At 43.0% G+C, this 17,933-nt stretch overlaps 1 pseudogene; it reads left to right on the top strand.

Annotated features, from left to right (window-relative positions):
- The first annotated feature begins 369 nt into the window (after positions 1-369).
- On the top strand, positions 370-1,361 carry LOC146542236 (uncharacterized; annotated as a pseudogene).
- Positions 1,362-17,933: the final 16,572 nt, after the last annotated feature.

The raw sequence follows: 17,933 nt of genomic DNA, 5'->3' as shown, positions 1-17,933 counted from the left end.
CAGCACGGTTTAAATGCCCTACGAACATGTCACCACTCGCCCTTGACCTTGGCACCTGGTGATAAGCTTTATACATCCTTGGGGACAAAAGCACACCAGATGAGTAACTGCTGTCACTGCCCACTGAGAAAAAGGAGGTTCAGTGAGTGAGCACAGCCCACACTGCCCATGTGGTGCTGCAGCTGTGAGTGTGGGAGGTGGGTCAAGTAGAAGGGTGTGTAAGTTGTTGTCCCTCTTTGCTCAGGAGTCTGGCTTTCAGCGGTCTCTGAGACCACAGACTTAAGCATGGTCTCCATCAGACCATGGACTTGCTCCAAGAAGATTGTGGCGACCCAGAGAGAGGGCCTGCCCAGAAATGTAGTTGTTCAGATCTCAGGCTACAGGGAGTGCCGGAGCCTGCTGCTGCCTGGGGAGGATGGCAGGGATGCTACCTGTGTGAGGTGTGAGCAGGTGGATGAGCTGCTCAGCCTGATGGTGGAGCTCAAGCAGGAGGTGGAGAGACTAAGGAACATCAGGGAGTGTGAGGGTGAGATTGATTGGTGGAGTGACTTGCTGACATGCCAGAGGGAAAGATGCCAGAGAGATACCCCCAGGAAGGTAGTGGACCCCCTGTCCTGTAACAATTGGACAGACTTGACACATGAGGAGGATTGGAAGAGAGTCCCGACTCATTGTCATGGGCATACCCCCTGCCTGCCTAGCCTGCTTCCCCAGGTCCCATTAAGCAATAGGTTTGAGATGCTGGAAATTGAAGGGGAGGTGAGTGGGGAGGTAAGAGAAGATCTGCCTAGGAGGGAGCCTAAGGTGAGGCGGTCACCCTCACACCTTGAGACTGCCTCCGTCAGGAAAGAAAGAAAGGTGGTTGTGGTGGGCGACTCCCTTCTCACAGGAACAGAGGGCCCCATTTGCAGACCCTACCCAAGTCATCAGGAAGTGTGCTGTCTTCCTGGGGCCCGGGTCAGGGACATAACTAGAAAACTCCCAAAGCTGATTCAGTCCGCTGATTATTTTCCATTATTCATAGTTCAGGTGGGCAGTGATGAAATTGCTCAGAGAAGTCTGTGAACTATGAAAAGAGATTTCAGGCATTTAGGGCATTTAGTTCAAGGAGCAGGAGCGCAAATGATCTTTTGTTCTATACCTTCAAGGGCACTGAGGAACACGGAGTGGGGTTGGAAAGCACATGTGATGAATAATTGGCCCAGAGGCTGGTGTTGAGGCAGGAACTTTGGTTTTTTGACCACTGGGCAGTTTATTCAGCCCCTGGCCTGTTGTCCATGCATGGAACCCACCTATCTCAAAGGGAGCAACGAATCCTAGCGCAGGAGCTAGCAGGACTTATCAAAAGAGTTTTAAACTAGCTACGATGGAAAAGGGAACAAAACAGGTCTCACCAGAGATGAGCCTAGAGGAATGATGCTTGAGCTGGGGGTGAGGCAGATGACTCAGCTGAAGTGCATCTACACCAATGCACACAGCATGAGCAACAAGCAGGAGAAGCTGAAAGCAACTGTGCATCAGGCTAACTATGACCTAGTTGCTATTACCAAAACATGGTAGGACCACTCCCATGAGTGGAGTGCTGTGATGGATGGACAAGCTGAAGAGATAGACAAAGGAAGGAAGGGTGGTGGCGTGGCTCTTCATATTAAAGGGTGTTTTGATGTTGAAGAGCTTGGGGTTGGGAATGATAAAGTTGAGTGTTTATGGATAAGGATCAGAGGGAAGACCTGTAGGGTGACATCTTGGTAAGGATCTGTTATAGACTACCTAATCAAGATGAAAAGAAGGATAAGGAATTCTATGAGCAGCTTATGGAAGTTGCGTGATTACTAGCACTCATTCTCATGGGAGACTTCAACTTCCCTGATATATGTTGGAAATATAATACAGCACAGAGGAAGCAGTCCAAGAGTTTTCTAGAGTGCATGGAACATAGCTTCCTTACACAGCTGGTACAATAGTCTACCAAGGGTGGTGCCCTGCTCGACCTGCTCCTCACTGACAGAGAAGGACTGGTGGGAGATGTGAAGGCTGGGGACTGTCTTGGGCAGAGCAACCATGAAATTGTAGAATTCTTTATTCTGGGAGATGTCAGAAGGGTGACTAGGAAAACTGCTATCTTGAATTTCCAGAGGGCAGATTTTGACCAGTTCAGGACATTTGTTGCAGGGGTCGCTTGAGAGTTGCTCCTGAAGGGCAAAGGGGTCCAGGAAGCCTGAATGCTCCTCAGGATGGAAATCTTAAAGGTACAAGACTAGGCTGTTCCTGAGTACCATAAGGCTATCCATAGGGGAAGAAGACGTATGGATGAACTGGGAATTCCGGAAGAAAAAGAGAGTCTATGTCCTCTGGAAGAGGGGACAGGCTACTTGGGGAGACTACAAGGAAGTTGCTAAGGTATGCAGGGAGGAAGTTAGAAGGGCAAAAGCCCAACTTGAACTCAGATTGGCCACTGCAGTAAAAGAGAACAAGAAATCCTTTTACAAATATATCAATGGTAAGAGAAGAACCAAGGAGAATTTCCATCCTTTACTTGATGCAGTGGGGAATGTGACCACTGAGGATAAAGAGAAGGCTAAGGTCCTCAATGCCTTCTTTACATCTGCCTTTAATAGGCAGATCAGTTATCCTCAGGGCACTTTATCCCCTGATCTGGAAGTCTGGGATGTTATGTGGAATACACCCCTGGTGATTCAGGTGGAGACAGTTAGGGAGCTCCTCCTCCATCTGAACTGTCACAAGTCCATGGGACCAGATGCGCTCCACCCTAGGGTGCTGAGGAAGCTGGTGGGGGTGATTGCTGAGCCACTTTCTGCCATCTATCAGTGTTCCTGGTTATCTGGAGATGTCCCAGAGGATTGGAGGCTTGTCAATGTGACTCTCATCTACAAGAAGTGCTGTAAGGAGGATCTGGGGAACTACAGGCCTGCCAGCCTGACCTCAGTACCATGGAAAATTATGGAGCAAATCATGTTGGGTGAGGTCACACAGCACGTGCATGGCATCCAGGGGTTTCAGGCCCAGCCAGCACAGGTTCATGAAAGGCAGATCATGCTTGACCATCTCCTTCTACGACTGAATGACCAGAGTGATAGACGAGGAAAAGGCCATTGATGTAGTCTGCCTAGACTTCAGCAAAGATGGTCTCCCACAGCATTCCCTGGGGGAACTGGCTGATCATGGCCTGGACAGGTATACCCTCCTTTGGGTAAAGTACTGGCTAGAGGGCCATACCTGACAGTAGTAAGTAGTTAATGGAGTTAAGTCCAGCTGGCGACCTGTTACAAGTGGTGTCCCCCAGGGGTCAGTACTGGCACCTATCTTCTTTAATATCTTTATTGACAACCTGGACGAGGGGATTGAGTGTACCCTCAGTAAGTTTGCAGATGACACCAAGATGGTAGTTTTGATCTGCCTGAAGGTAGGCTAATGCCATCCTGGCCTGTATTAGAAATAATGTGGCCAGCAGGAGCAGGGAGGTAATCATCCCCCTGTTCTCAGCACTGGTGAGACCACAACTCGAGTATTGTGTTCGGTTTTGGTCCCCTCACTACAAGAAAAACATTGAGGCCCTGGAGTGTGTCCAGAGAAGGGCAACGAAACTAGTGAGGGGTCTGGAGCACAAATCTTATGAGGAGAGGCTGAGGGAGCTGGGATTGTTTAGTCTGGAGAAGAAAAGGCTCAGGGAAGACTTCATTGCACTCCACAACTTCCTAAAGGGAGGTTGTAGTGAGGAGGGGTTTGGCCTCTTCTCCCAGGCAACAAACAGGACCCAAGGAAATGGCCACAAGTTGTACCAGAGGAGGTTTAGACTGGACATAAGGAAAAACTTTTTCTCTCAGAGGGTGGTCAGGCATTCCAGAATGGGCTGCCCAGGGAGGTGGTGGAGTTGCCATCCCTGGAAGTGTTCAAGAGGTGTCTGGTGGAGGAGCTACGAGATATGGTTTAGTAGCTTGAGGTAGCAGTGGTAATGGGAGGACAGTTGACTAGATGATCTTGTAGATCCTCATTTCCAACCTTGTGATTCTGTGATTATATGGAAAAAAAAGCTATTTTGACAATCTCTGTGGGCAATCTACAGACAGGAAATGTCACAAATTACATTTGATCCCAAGGCCTGATTTTACAGAGATTAAGTTTTTGGAGGAAATAAGGAAATCTTCCTATGATTCTTCACAGACTACAAACACCATTCTATAGCAGTCAGACTCACCATGGCATGCTGTAGTGTACAACTGTCTTGGAGATGTTTCCTTCTTATTTTATCTAAGAAGGAAACAAATTTCTCAAATGAGAGGGCACGTCACCAGTCTGACACCTCATCTCTGAGGAAGTCCAAAGCTTCTGCATTGGACTGTTCTTCCAAAAAGAAAACTCCCAAAACCAAAATGTAAACTTTTTAAATTATAAGAGAAGATTGTTTCTGCCACAGCCTTTTATTTGTAAAACATGGAAAATCCAAGTTCAGCATTTTTTGAATCAGTACCTCCTTTTTTTAACAGCCTAAGGCTCATATAAAAAATAAATCCTCCTCTGAAATTGACATTAGGCTCATTAAACATGTAACAAAATAGAAGTACAATTATTTACTGGGGATAATAATACTCATTCACAAGGAATGCAGATATAGGCCTTCTCTAGAAGGGTTAAAGTGCTTTTACCAGCAATTTGTGCACTTAATCCAGTGAGGACTGGGGCTTGGAGCTACTTGATGTGTGCAGCATATGTATAGCATGGGAGCTTTACATTTTGTAAAGAAAACAAAGATGAAACCATGCAGAATGCTTATTTTAAGTAAGAACTTTATCACTCTTTCATCAAGAAATATCAGAGATATTAATAAACCTGTAGGGAAATATTTCAGCCTCCATCATAGCAAGTTAGCAATGAACAGATTTCTGTAATGCTGTGGTTCAAGCAATAATAGCATGCATATGCAAGCTGAGTACAATTAGACTAAACAAAATACTTTGTGTGCGGATAAGTCACTCTTACCACTGAATGGTGCTGCATAAATAATAAGCAGTACTGCAACATAACTGTGTTTTGCAAAAAAACTAGTCATGCATCACTTCCCCTCATTTATCACCATGCTGGTTCATGCTAGCAAGCTACCAAAGGAGCAATGCGTGTATCAGCAGGCACTGAATTTTGAGTTCAGTCTGCACCTCCCTTGGTAAATGGACATGTTTCTGCAGCCTGTCAGTGGACAGATACACTAGCAGGGAACAGAGCGTGGCGTCACACCTAGTGCCATAGGGCTGCAGTGCATGAGAAACTTTTGTGCATTACTGATGAACAACATCTGAAAGATGGGAGATCATCTTGATAAGGATCCACCCAGTCTTGCAGAGCAGTATAAAGCTCCCAGAAATGCATAGAGAGGAGGGCTGTGGGCAGGTGAAGTAGGAAGGCTGCTGGAGGAGCACAGCCCCGCCAAGAGAAGGCCTGAGTCTCCTAGGAGGCTGTTTAAGCCCTGAAGACTGGCAGGGTACAGCTGTCATGCTCATTGTCACCTCCTGGCCTCCTTACTCCCTGCTCTGTGCTCAGGAACCAGGAAGATGCTCTGTGCTTCAAACTTCCCTAATTAACTCATTAATCATCACAGCCCTTGATCTTTTTCATGTGTTCTGTCTTGTTTGCACTAAAATGAAATTAGGAGATTTCATTTAGTCATTTAAAATGACTTCTGTCATTTTAGACAAAAGCATGATTGCTCAGGCTGCAGTTTCATGACATGGAGCGCTTGGTGGCCATGCTGCTGCCTGCTCCTGGGGCTGAGACTGTCCAGGTTTGCTCCATCAAACAGCCCAATGAAGGGGTAAATGAAACCTGTAAGAACTAGACGCTGTGCTGAGGAAAGCGTGGTGCACAGGAAGGACCAGGTACAAACAGCTGATGACAGGGGACGCAGAAAGGAACAGAGATATCATGTGCAGGGACTGTTACCAAAAGCTTGGCGGCCTCACCCCTGAGCATCTGAGGGCCTGGAAACTCCCTGGACAGAAACTTGCCATGTTTGTGTGCCAGCAGACAGCCAGCGAGGCTGACAAAGAAGCAGCCATGGAGTGTGATAGCATTTACACGAGTGAAGAAGTGTTTGTGCCCAGGCTCAGTGAATCATCAAGCGCTAATTACAGCTTCAAGCCTAAAGAGTTTTCTGTGCCCCTTCCTTTTTTCTCTGCTCTCTCAAGCCTGACTGGTAATTTTGTCAGTGAAGGTGGAGCCAAACACATTGTTCTTTCTTTCTAATACCATTAAGGCATTGATATTTTGTCTTATTTAATGGAAAAAGAAAGGAAATAAGGGCTTTTATTGCTACAAAAGCCAGCAGGAGGCAAGGAATGGTAATTGCTGAGTTCTGAGCACAGTTGCTTTTAAGAAAATTAATTCTGCGCGTGGAGACTGAGGGCATTGACCAGAGTGAACCAAACTGTAACAAGTTATTTAATTACATGGAGGGGGCTAAGGTGCCTGAGTTTATTGCTACCACCAGCATAAGAGCATGAGAGCCTGTGGTCCTGCAGCTTTGTGGGGGAAGGATCTCTCTGTCATGCAGTGAGTGCTGTTGCAATTTTCTGACATGCCATGAGAAAGTGACCAGTTGGTCATTAGCTGGTGCCCCCAGATTAAACAGATCTCCCACGCTGCTGAGAGCCTGCAGATGGGCCAGTCAGCTCTCAAGCAGCACTACTGTCAGACCACCTCTTGCAGAACTACCATGCATGCAGGAAATACGTTATATGACTTCCACACGTATTTCATTTTCAGACTCACAGGTTCCAGGGCAGAGTGGGAGAAAATCCAACAACCAAATTGTCATCCCCTTGAGCTTTGTGCTGAATTATTTTACTCTGTGCAATCCTGTTTTGTTTATTAAGCTCCATATACACCAGGACAGCATTTCATGAGCTTTCTGGCACTTTGAAAGCAAGTTATCAGTCTTGCATGGTGGGTATGTATATCCATGTGCATACATTTGTATGCAACTTTCATGTCTGTGAACTGTGCTGGACAGATAATCATGAAAACCTAACATTCTCTTCCTCAAAGCAGCAGTGTGAGAAGCAATTACGTGAACTCTGAATACCGGCTGGGCAAGCTTCCCACACCATAAAACACGGTTCAGTTCAGAACCAGAGAACAGAGCTGCATCCTGCCATCTTAATTCTGCCTTCAAATAAGATTACCTACTCTGTGCTCTAGGAAAACCCATTCTGCTTATCGTCTGCAGCAATCCCTGGCTGAAATTCTCTGACCTCTATGACACAAAGGGCGAGACTGGATGATCAATCTTCCTTAATCCTCAAAATTTATGAATAGAAGGAGGGGAATGAGTAACTTACTGTGGTCTGAGCTGTTCTGTTATCTATGGCACAAGCCCCAGTACGCATGGCTCTGCACTTCCTAAACTACCTCATAAAACCCTGCATTTATTCTAGGTGTCTGTACTGGGTGTAACTGAACCAGCATGAACAGTGGTTTAACAACATGTACAAACAAGACCAAGCTATGCAAATCACAGTTCCTGCAACGTCTTTTGAGCTTCTCCCTGAGAACAGGGAGGAGCATTATACAATAAATGGTGAAAAGTCACATCATTTTTCTCCTACTCTCACTTCTACTTCTCACTAATTAATTCATATTGTGAATTAGTTCTGGCTGGTGCGTATGTTTTGGTGTATCGTGAGCCTGAGAGGATGTCAGACTTCCATTCAGATAATGAAACAGGCATAACAAACATGCTTATTGACCAGGTACCTGCACTGCATTCATTCATTTCAGAAATCCAGCCCCATAAAGGTCAAATGAATGTCTGAAGACAGGAGGAAGGTGGAGGCACTGAGGACGTCAAGTTGTGCAAGGGCTGTCAAGCACAGAAGATGTGGACAGCCTGTTTTGTTTCTCCTGCCAGTCTACTACTCCATACATTAGTGACAGCAATGTATTTACTATTTTTATTGCTGCTTTAAAGTCAGTGAATATTCACTAGCACAAACAAGTTCAAATTTATCACTAACTGGTCCTCCAAAAACCTAGACAGGCTTCAGCAGCGGGCCCAAGTGAACCTCATGAGGTTCAACAAATTCAAATAGAAGATCTTGCACCTGGGTCAAGGCCATCTCCTTTACCAATATATGCTGAAGGTGAAAGGATTGAGAGCAGCCCTACCATAAAAGACCTGGGGATACTGGTGGATGGGAATTTGGATGTGAACCAGCAGTGTGCCCTCACAGCCCAGAAAGCCAACTGTATTCTGAGCTACCTCAAAAGAAGTGTGGCCAGAAGGTAGAAGAAGATGATCCTGGCCCTCTACTCTGAGCTGGTGAGGCCTCACGTGGAGTATGTGGAGAGATGCAGACCTGCTGGACATACAGAGAAGGACCACAAAAATGATCCACAGAACAGAACACCTCTCCTGTGAAGGCAGGCTGGGGTCTTCAGCCTGGAGAAGACAAGGTTCCGTGGTGGCTTGATAGCGGCCTTTCAGTATCTAACAGGGAACTACAGAAGAGAAGGGGACAGACTCTTAGCAGGTCTGTGGTGATAGAACAAGGGGAAATGGTTTCAAACTCAAAGAGGATAGATTTAGATTAGATGTAAGGAAAAAATATTTTGCTGTGAGAGTTGTGAGGCACTGGAAAAGACTGCCTAGTGATGTGGTCCCTGGAAACTTCTAAGGCAAGGCTGGATAAGGCCTGGGTAATCTGATCTAGCTGTGGTGTCCTTGTTCATTGCAGGGCAGTTGGACTAGATGGCATTCAGAGATCCCTTCCAAGTCTAGGGATTCTATGATTATATGATTCTGTGAGAAAAGGTCTCTCCAGAGGGAAGGGCTGTCCTCTGCATCCATAGCTTTTGCCTGGGAGGATGTGGCCAGCCATACCATGCATCCCTGTACAGGTCTGCCCAGCCAATGCAGCAAGGGCATGTGGTCCTGCACCAACTGCTAAATGCAGATATGGTCAGTGCTAAGAGAGCTGGAGGTAGTTGAGGCCATATTGCCAAAACTGATGGCTAGGCTGGCATGCAAAGACTACAGAGCGGAGGGTCCATGTCAGTGAGATCGCCAAATACTATTGTCAGCATAATGTTGCTATTGCTTGCCTTCTCTGTTTCACTGAAAACAAATTAACTGCCCAAGACTCAGTAAGGATGCATGAAAAGATAAGACCTTTCAACTGGTATTACAGGGGTTAAAATCCCCTGAGACAGCTATTGGTTATCCCATTATTCCCACCTGTTCAATAACCATATCTCATGAACAAAAACATGGTACCAGTGAGAATTTTGTCACCAGTCTAAGTTGGAGATAATGTTGCTTCTCATCCTTATCACTGTATTATCATCAGGATCCTTTTCGTGGGGTCCTTTAGAATCATAAAATATCCCAAATTGGAAGGGACCCATAAGAATCACTGAATCCCACCCTTGGTTCCACACACGACAACCAAAAAATCAGATCACATGATTGGGAGCACTGTCTAGATGCTTCTTGAACTCTAGCAAGCTCAGTGCCATGATCACTGCCCTGCGGAACCTGTTCAACCATTCTCTGGTGAAGAATCTTTTCCTGATACCCAACTGGAGCCTTCCTTGTTGCATCTCCATGCTGTCCCCTTGGGTTCTATCACTGGTAAGGAACTACAAAAAAGGGGCAATCCAAGCCAGTTGCTAAGATCTGCTTTGGGAGATTGCTGACTTGACATTTGTGAAAATTTTTCTTGAAAAGATACCTGACGCCTGAAGATGTCTAACTGTGGCTTGTTTGCTCTTTGCTTCAGAGGAAATCACTATCTGCCCTCTGGATGCTGTTGGCTGCTTCAATTGTGCCATACTACCTAATTGCAACAGACAATCAGACATGCCTGTCTGCTGGGTCTACAGGTATGTCCAAGTGACCAGCCTTGGATGTCTAGCATCAGAGAAGCAAACCAGGCTGGACTCTGCTCATGGAGGGTACCATTGGATGGGGAGTTAGGGCTGTATTTGCCTTCATACAAGCAGCCAGACTTCATACCAAAAAGAAAGCAGGCAGGTCTGAGAGTAGTGCAACAGTAGCTGCCAGGAACAGGTGTGATAGTGATCCCAGAAATCCATTCAGACTTTGATTAAGTTATTTGTTCAGGTGCAAAATCCCAGGAAAACTGAGTAAGAAGAGCAATAATAAATTCTATTTTCTTATCCTACGAGGTAGGATCATGTGTCTTCTTAATAAAGGAATGTACACAGTAGAGAAAGGCTGAATACACAGTAACAATGTACTTCCCCAGTGTTCCTTTAAAATGTCTGCCTCTAGGCATTTCCTGCAATGAATAGCAGAAGGTGGAAAATCCAGGCCTGTCCTAACACTGAAAATATATAATAATCAGAAACAGCAGGTCTTGAAAAAGAGCTTTAAAACCCTAGAAAGTCAGGGACCTATTTTATAATTGCTCTTAATTAAAGAATTTTCTTTACCTTTCTCCTTTTATCAGTGCAAAAGTGTATTTTATATATGAGAAACATATAAATAGCAGGCCTAGCTGAGTCATTGTAATTTTCTAAATTTTCATCTGACCCTTTATGGTCCATCTCTTTTTTTTTTTCCTTGGCTTTCTGTTAGTAGATATGCTTTCTTTCTACTAGACGCTCCACTTACTTTCACTCCTAAAGCCAAAACAGAGGCAATTATCATCTTATACTGTCCTTAGTATTATTTTGTTGACATTTTTCTCAGCCTTTTTCTTATTTCTGTTAGCTTAAAATAATTAGAAATTTAAAGCATTAACCACATTTTAAAAAAAAGTAAATATTATGACATTACCACTCTTGGGCGAACATTGAGACAGATGCAGGTAATACTATCAGCATCAGAGCAGAATCCAAATCAGGAGCACTCTTGAGACATAGGACTTAGGGCAGCTCTTCCATTCTGGCAAACATGCCCAAAGGTGCAGCTTACTGATGACAGCAGGAAGAGAGATCCAGCTGCGTGGCTGGCATCTGCTTGTATGTACAACTGAGGAAATGGGGATTGAGGGGTGAAAATCAGTGCCAGGCTGTTAGCTCTCCATAGCCCAGCTAACAGACTGGGTGACAGCTGACAGTTTTGATGCTGACCACTGGCAAATTTCCATGATCACATAAAAAAATTCCAAACTTGCTCGAAAATAAGACTTCTGATACCTCTTCTCCTCTAAGGAAGACACCTTAGATGGTGTTTAGATACCTAAGATGCACATTTTTTGCACTGGCCAGATTGCTCAGTGTACATGAAATGCAGTAACCGAAAGCCTTCGCACTTGATTCCTTTGCAGGAACAGGACAGGGAGTTACAGATAAAAAATTTGACATTCTGCAATTTTACTCACTTAGACTGTTACATGAGGCAAAGAAAAGCTAAAAAATGTTCCTATCTTCTGCATCCTAAGGTGATTCTTTTATGGCTTTATAAGTCTCTTGTCAAAGATGATTTTTGATCCCTTCTACTCTATCCCTTATTTGCTTTTTTTTTTTTTCCACCTTTTTTTCTTTTTTTTGGAACAGAGCTGTGTTCCCAAGATTTTTCTGTTAGCTGCAAATTACACATACCATCTTAGAAAGTCCCATCCATTCCTGAACTCTGTGTCCTCTTATTTAATTTATAATAGTGAGGCAAGTGGATCTTTTGCCATTATTCTCTATATGAAGTAACAGAAATTTAATAGGAGCAACTGGTGGAAAGCAAAACCTTACTGTAAGGTGGGAAATAAACGTCCCTGTAACATCATCTGTGAAGATTTAGTATAGCAAAGGGGTGGTTATTAGAGCATCTTAGATCAGGCAGCAAATCACATCAGGTTCTTGCATTCTTTTGGAGTGAGAAGCACAGGGGATGCCAACACTGAGGAAATGAAGAGGGCATGGAAAGAGAGAACAGGAGTTTGCTTTCACATTTCACTCTTGGTGTATTGCTGACTGTATTGTACGCATTGCTTAATTCCATTTTGTAGGTTTTGGCGAACTCTTTGCTCACTACACAGTAGAGATAACAGGCCTGTGGTGGTAATTTTTACATTTTGATTAGCCACCAAGGCACCAGGCAAATCCCTGATAATTCCATTTCTTAATTTCTTTTTGTGAACTGTGATATGAAGTTATTAATTTATAGAAATAATTGTGAAAAATATAAACAAATCATAAAATATTATTAATAATGCAGGTAATAAAAATCGTCTTGTGCAAGAATACTGAAAACTGTGTAAAATCTACAAGCACCTTGATCCACTGCTGTCATACCTTATATTTGCTCTTCGTGTGCTAAAAATGAAGTCTTTGTTATTTCTCCAGCATCATACTTCTTCATGACTAGCACAGTTGAGCCACACCCATAGTTTAATAGGCACTGCTAACACCTTCTATATTGTTTTTTTCATTAATAAACACATCATGCCTCCTCCTGCAAGCCCATGCACTTTTTCCACTGTGTATAGAGGATAAAGTGCCTTTTATCATCCATTTATCACACCCACTGAGCACTCATGTTGATCTTGCTTCTTTCAATGCCACAGTCACCACTTAAGGTGAGAATCTTCCTTTTCTACCCCTAATTGTAACTTGGCTGAACTAGCTGCTTAAGTAAGAACTAAAGGTTCAAAGTTTGAACACTGATACATGAAAACTATTATTTGTTTTAGCTGTTGCTGTTTTGTCTGTGAGCAAAGCATGTTGGTATTACATCTTGCTAGTCAGTGCTCCTCATAAATTAGGGACTTTTACACAGAATCAGAGCAAGGAGAATTCCTATAATCTTCGGAGCCTTTTGCTAAAATCAGTCTATCCCCCATCCCTTCAGCAAACTTTGCAGGCTTTTGCAGGCAGACTTCAAGGAGACTACCCTTTGGCTGGACACTGACAGCATAGCTCCACCAGATTAGGAAGTAAAGAGATTTGATTCTTGCAGATTAGGAAGTAAAGAGATGAAAAAAGAAATTATTCCCTGTGGTCTGTACTCTTGGCCACTATACTCATGAAAAGAGGACAATGACACCTTCCTCACCCATGCCGTCCAATCACGCGCTTCCTCTGCAGCACACAATCTAACTGCAGATGCCTGTGCAGCACATATTTCCCCCCCTCTCCTTCTGTCTTAGACATACAAGAAGACACATGGTAAATACAGAGATAGTTTTTAAACCTTAAACTTTAAACATAATTGCTGTGTTTATCCATAATGACACAGGAAGTGTTTAGACCAAAACAGCAACAGCAAAAAAAAACCCAACAACCAAAACCAAAAAACCAACTAAACAAAAAACAACAATGCACAGTGTCAGAAGATAATGCCCCTTGACTATTATAATTTAGTTCCACTGCCTCTGTAATTGCAAAAGTGAATGGTGGTGCATTTTCTTTGCCTGATGGGGAAGATACAGATGTAGAAGGTCAAGGTTTTATCTGTCTATGGATCTTTACTGACTTACTCTATAATCTTGCATAAATCAAGTTCTTGTGTATCACCCTCCTCACTATGACAAAGATATTTTCCTATTCTGCAAATAATTTTACTCCTGTATCACCATTAGTTTAATAGTGTTAGTATTAAGCAGCATGAATGTACTAGACAGTCTTTGTGTGCTTCTGAGTGCCTTTTGTATGGCTATTTCTTCTGCTGCTGACCTATTCAGTGCATTATATCTTGGTCTGCAAACTTCCCTGTCCCTGTCCTGACTAAATACCTATCACCTGTTTACTCATACACTCTTGAATTTCTCTGTCCCAGCTTCAGACCTAGCTTCCTGGACAGCTCCAGTCTGCCTTCATACCTTGCTTTTCTCCTGCTCTGCAACTTGTTTCTTCCTAAGGTTAATTAAAGACTTAAAGAGTAGTCTGTTGCTAAAGCTCTCTTTAACTTCTCCTTAATAGCTTTTTTTTTCTTTTTTTTTTCTTTTTTTTCTTTTTTTTTTTCCCCCAGCACAGCTTTGATACAGTTTACCCAGGTTTTGAATGCCCCTGTGCATATGCCCCTGAATGTGATTTCAGAATTAGGTATACTGTGTTTGAGTTTGAGGCACTCATTACATATTATTATTTCATTGCATATATTATATGTTCTTTTGAAGATTATTATACTTATAATGGAGTCTTTAAGAAGTATGTTTCATGCATATATTTGGAATGCCAGTTATAAAGTTGCTGTGGACATTCCTCAATAGTTACTCACTACTGATCCCATTGCAGCAGTATGTATTATTTGAAGAATGATGATCATTTTTAGCAAAACAAATCCAGTTATAATAACTGTGAGGATAAATTACTTTAGCCCTACTCTACCAGTTCACATACAAACCAGACCAATGTTACAGACCTCTGGAAAACCTCCCAGACTGAATACAGCATGTCTGAAGGCTATTCATTTTCAAAAACTGTGAAAGATGTTACTTGTAACAGGAACTGATGGGAATTTTCAGTGGTGCCATTTTTGTTACTTGCTTTGTGCTTCTAATTGCTACAGCATTTTCAATGTCTTAATACTGTAGGTAATGCAGCTGACTTGAAAGGAGACCCTGAACCCTACTGAAATACTCTTATTTGCACAAAGTCCAGACACCAGTCCTTATTCTCCCTCCAGCCCTTCGATCTGCGAGAAGTATCAAAACACTGTAAGTTTTACTGAGACTGGAGACTGAAAACCATGCTATACAATGAATTGTATGATTTATAAAAGTGGTGAGATCTAGTCTAGGTATGCACAGCAAAAGCAATGGGCTTTCTGCCTGGCTGCTGGATTTCACTCTGGCTCCTTGATGCTGCTCTGAGCTTTGGGCAGGTCATACAAACTATAAGCTCCCCGGGAATGCCTGGCAAACTCCTGTGATTTTCCTCATGTATTCTAAGAACTCCTGGAATTTGTACAATGCAAAATAAGTTAAGAAACATTGTTTCTTCCCTTGGAATATCATGTCATAGCTATGTCCCTCAGGAGTTGCTTAGCCTTACCTACTAGGAAGGTTTCACTGCTGTATCAATACCTGCAGCCAGCCCAGAGGAGAATGTGGGCATCAGGGATATCTGGCAGAGCCAAAAATGCAGCCCCAATAGAAATTAAGTTAAAAACAGGAGCCAGCCCAATCAGGGTAAAGTAGTGCCCTTTGAGGATACTAGACTGTAGAAGGATAAAAGAAATAATAGATAACTTTCTGGAGTTTGGATTATTAATTGAATGTGAACCCAAATACAACACCCCAATCTTGTCAGTAGAAAACTGGATGGCAAGAGCTATAGTTTGGTACAAGATTTGAGGGCAATTAGTAGAATTGTTGAAGATATACACCTAGTGATGGCAAATCCATACACTTCATTAACCAAGTTAAGGAACGAGTAGGTGGGGTTTACCATTCTGGATTTGAAGAACGGCTTTTTCTGCCTGGTTTTGCCAACAAAAGTCTCCTTTGAGTAGGAAAACCTCCTTATGGGGAGAAAAGACTCAGTTAAGCTGGACAGTGTTATCTAGGGTTGTAATCACAGCCCAACGATTTTTGAGAACCAGTCAGATTGTGAGCCCAAGTTTTGGGTTCCTCCATCCAAAGTAGAATTTTACTGCAGTACATGGATGCCTCAGTAACAAAAGAGGACTGTGTAGAACGGACTGCGAATGTGCTGAATTTTCTTGGTTTGAATGGTTATCAAATTTCTCAACAGAAAGCCCAATTGAGAACTTGGAACAAAATGGAAGGAAGCAATTTGCCAAACGCCCAGAACACTGACACAAAGCTGCCTCTGAGCCAGCAGTGTGTGACTGCTTGGGGACTATCTATGCCAATTGGCCAGACCTAAGTAGGAAACATTGGAAAATGCTGAGGATTCCTGGATTCATTGACAGAAGCAGTTCTGGAGACAAAGAAACTGTAAGGCAAGTTATGCAGTAGCTACTACTGACAAGGTAATCAAAGCAAAATCATTCCTGTGGGAACTTTCACCCAAAAGGCTGAAATAACTGCCTTGACAAAAGTCTTAAATACATAGACAGATTTTAAGTTTGCATTTGGGGTGGTAAACAGTCAAAGTACTGTCTGGAAAGAGTGAAGATTGCTGACACACAAGGAAAACAAATTCAGTATGATGTAAATCTACCAAAGAGCATGGCCGTTATACATTGTAGAAGACATCAGAAAGGTAACACTGTACAGGAAATTGGAAACAAGATGGTAGGTCAGGTGGTAAAAGAGTCGGCTGAACGGAAAGAAATTGGTGAACTGACTTTAATTCCAGACGTTAAGCTTCAGATTTCTGCTTGCTGTGTCAGAATCTGTGAAATATTCTAGAGAGGATAGGAATCTAATCAATGATTTAGAATGGAAGAGAGCAAGCTGACAGATGGGTGCATACTCAGATGGATGCACTGTTGTCCTCCTTAGTATCTTATGGCAATTGATTCTAACGGAACATAGTATAACACACTGGGGGGATAGACACTTTATAAGTATTTGAACACAGTAATTGCACAATCCTAGTACCAGGAAGTGGGTGCAGGTGGGGCCAATTGAGAAAGGGAACCTTCTAGGTCAACAATGGTAAATAGATCAGAATTTTCTAGAAAAGGGGGTTATTGGTACCTACTGGTGCTCACAGACCCTTCTTAAGGTTGGCAAGAAGCCTTTCCTCAAAGAACAGATAAGGCAAGGGAGGTTTCACAGATATTATTGAAAGAAATAATGCCTAGGCTTGGGGTGCCTGACATGATATCAAAGGATAAGGGTACTCATTTTTGTAAACAGGTATAACAACACATTAGGAAGCTCCTCAGAATCAATTGGCAACTACATATCCCTAATAGGTCCTAAGCAAGCAGTCAGGCAGAGAAGATGAACCACCTACTTAAACAACAGATAACCCTATGAATAAGGGTCAGGCCTCGGACTCAAGCCAGGGGACTGGATCATCCAATCCATTATATTAATCCAGGGGATTAGGTATATGTCAAAAATTTTCCAGGTGATCCATTGGAAGAGAAGTGTTAGGAATCCATTAATTGAAAGACCAACAGCTTTCCAAAGTTTTGTGAGGTCGTATATTCCCTCTCTCGAGCTTAGCGAATTGGAGAAGGTGATTGTCAATATTTTGGCCACCATGGAACAAAGAGAGAATGCAACTGCAAAAGCCCTAGAAAATCTGCAAGTAGAAGTTTAATCCCTAAGTAAGATAGTGATACAGAACCGACAAGCCCTAAATCTATTACCAGCAAAAGGACTTATATGTGCACTAATTAATTCTAGTTGTTTTTCCTATATCGATAAAGAAAAAGAGGTAGAAATGGATATACAAGCAACGTGGGAAAAGAGCAGCCTGTTACATCAAGTGGCCCAGAATGATACTTTATTTGGGTTTACAGACACATGGAATTAATGGGTCTCTAAATTTACTTGGCTAAAGCAACTGTTTGTAGCATGATAATAATACTAATTATCTTTGTAGTATTAACTTGCATACTTGTACAGTGCTCTCTCTGTGCTGTTGGAAAGGCCTAGACAATTATGCCAGCTGGAAGACATTGATGAACCACCAGGTGGAAACAGTTGAATACTTCAAGAATAGACAATGGGGTACGGCAGGCAAAAGAATCTGCGTAGGATATTGAAAAGGAGGGACTGAATCACGAGAACAGCTCTTCCATATTGTGAGAACAGCCATTTGCATAACTTGAGCAGCTATAAACTGAAGGATGGAGGCTTGTATAAATGTAAGCTCAAAAACGGAATGCAGAGGAGGCTGTGGAGCTTATTGTCAAGTGAAGGTAAGAAAGTAGAATAGATGTCCTGTTGTTGAAGATATGATGGCAAAACAGATGCCTCAGCTCAACATAACATCAGTGGGAACTAGTTTGGGCTACTCCTGCCCCCTTTAACGGTTGGAAACTTACAGTGAGAATGACTTCATCCTTCATCCCACAGCCACCAGAGAAGTTAGTT

The sequence above is a fragment of the Meleagris gallopavo genome, chromosome Z (genome assembly GCF_905368555.1).
Source record: "Meleagris gallopavo chromosome Z, MGAL_WU_HG_1.1, whole genome shotgun sequence".
Lineage (NCBI taxonomy): Eukaryota > Metazoa > Chordata > Aves > Galliformes > Phasianidae > Meleagris > Meleagris gallopavo.
Note: the sequence above shows the minus strand (reverse complement) of the source record. Positions and strands in the feature narration are given on the sequence as shown.